This window comes from Trichosurus vulpecula, chromosome 2, assembly GCF_011100635.1.
Source record: "Trichosurus vulpecula isolate mTriVul1 chromosome 2, mTriVul1.pri, whole genome shotgun sequence".
Classification (NCBI taxonomy): domain Eukaryota; kingdom Metazoa; phylum Chordata; class Mammalia; order Diprotodontia; family Phalangeridae; genus Trichosurus; species Trichosurus vulpecula.
The window spans coordinates 451,955,922-451,958,503 of record NC_050574.1 but is presented as its reverse complement, the minus strand read 5'-3'; positions in this window follow the sequence as shown (position 1 = coordinate 451,958,503).

Sequence of the window (2,582 nt, the reverse complement as noted above, 5' to 3'; positions counted from 1 at the left end):
GGCCTGAGCTCCCATTGGTATCTTGGGATAGCAATGAGACAAAAACAGCCTGTTTGTAGCTTGGCCAATTCAGTTTTTGATAGTTTATTCATTCCAGGGCAACCCCTATCCCAAAGCCCATTGGTATGGGACTCTCTCCTTATTAGTAGAGATGAAGGGGAGAGTCAAGAGCTTCAGTTTTCAGCCAGTCCCCCTTTGGGGACTCTTCAAGAAGGAATCTCCCTTTGGGACTTTCCAAACCAGAGTCTTCTTGGATCAGTCAGTCAGCTTCTAGCTTTGAAAAAGAAAATAGAAGAGGACAACTCCACTTCAGGTTGCTGAAGGAAAAGACTGGGAGGTCATGAGAGGAGCTGGCAGTCTCCATAATGTCTCCAGCCACAGCTTGCTACTCTTGAGACTTCAGGTTGTTTCCCTTCAGTGAGATCAAGATTTTCTCTTGGTTGATTTATCTCACTCCCAAAAGGGAGAGGCTCCTTCATTCTGTATTGTCTGATATATGTTCTCCTATGTAGTTTGTTTTGAGGCATTTTTCAGTCATGTCCAACTCTTCATGACCCCATATGGGGTTTTCTTGGCAAAGATACTGGAGTGGTTTGCCATTTCCTTACAGATGAGGAAACTGAGGTAAACAGGGTTAAGTGACTTGGCCAGGTCACCCAGCTACTATGTGACTGAGGCCGAATTTGAACTCAGGAAGATGAGTCTCCCTGACTCCAGACCTGCACTCTATTCACTACATCACCTAGAAACCCCTTCTCCTAGGTATACCTTCTCTGATTTCTGTTTTACTATGATTTGGATAAATGGGTTTCTTTCCTATTTGCCCTGTGTGTTCATTGTGGAACTGGTATTAGATGGGGAAGGGGTCAAGTCTTAGATATAGAACTTGGGGTCTCCCTTGCCCCTAAAATAACAAAGAGATTAAAAGTTCTATGTAACCCATCATATGCTCCAGACAACCAACATTTAAAGGAGAAGATAGATATGCTTCTAGCCTGGTACCTCCTCTTTCTGAGAAGAGCAGAGTGGTAGCCTCCAGCCCTAAACTCCTACTTTCCCTCCTGGCAGGGATAAGTCTCCCTTGGAAAAGGGTGGAGGGGAGACACTAGAGATATCTATTTTGCCTCCCTTTGAAACACACACACAAGGATGGCCCACTCTTTCCCTTCCTTTTTCCTTACACAAGAAACACACATGAAATGAACTGTGCTAGGCTCTTGAGGGCTACAAAATTTAAAAATTTAGATAAGACATGGGTCCCACCCTCATGGAACTCAAAGCCTGGTCTGTTCATTGGGTCTGAGAAATTGCTCAGTGCTGGTTCCTGGACCTGCCTCAGAGTCCCTGACTCTGAATCCTAGTTTTCCCCCAATGGTTAAGGGTTGTAATCAGACACTCCAATAAACATGCAAAGGCATGTTTATGTATTCTTGTGATGTCATTCATCATTCCAGGCTAATCTGAGGTTTGCATAACTGCCATAGTATATTGGAAGGAGCCTTGGTCTTAGAATCAGAAAGAGAGGACTTTAGTCCCAGCTTGGACATTTACCGGTTGTGTAACTCTAGGCAAGTCACTTAACCTCTCTGACCCTTTTCAACTATGAAAGAGAAGTAATAATACTTGTACTACTCACTTCAGAGAGTTATGAAGAAAGTTCTTTGTAAACTTTAAAAAAATAGAATATTAATTGAGTTATTTTTAACCACACCCAGGAATAAAAACACTGTTATTGCTATTCTGACTAAGATTTTAGGGTCTGGTACGTGGAAAGAGTAGTAGATTTAGAATCAAAGGGCCTGGGCTTGAATCTACTCTCCTACACATTACTTGCTTGACCTTAACTTCTCTCTGGGCCTCAATGTCCTCAATATAAAATGAGAGGGGTGGACTAGATTAGATGACCATTAAGTTCTCTTCCTGCTCTGAATCCTGAGTCTAAATCAGAAAAACCCTGCCCTCCCAAAGACCAGTACCATGGAACCAGAGGCAGTGTAAATCTACAAATCTTCAACTCTTCTTGGCTTCTGTTGAGCTGAACCATGACTCTCTAAGTTAAACGAGATAAGACAAGGTGTCATTTGACTTCTTTTCAGTTAGGCCTGACTGTCCCACTTTGTTTTTTTAGTCCTTCTTCAAATACTGGCTGTACAATTAGTGTTCTCATCTCACACACCAAAAACGATCAAGGCCCAGGGCTTCTAAAGCCCTAGGTTCATACCAACTAGATCAAATCTTGAAGGCTACACCAATGGTCAGTATATCTTTGGCTCATTATGCCCCTACCCAGTCTGGAAAACATCCAAGTATGGTTTATCTATAGTTTGCGTTCATATTCCCACAATTGTGGATAATAGTGTCCTTACCTCTTAAACAAGCACTCAGAGTAACAAATGAATAAGAAGAAGAGGACAGCCTTCATTTTGACCCACAGAAAATGTAGAAGGTACAAAGAAGTCCATAAATAAATGCAAAAAATACATAAAATACTGATAGTAGTCCATAAATAATCAATCCTTCAGCATACTTAGACTTGCCTTTGGGGTAAAACTCTGACATTCTGGTGAAATCCTTTTTTCCCA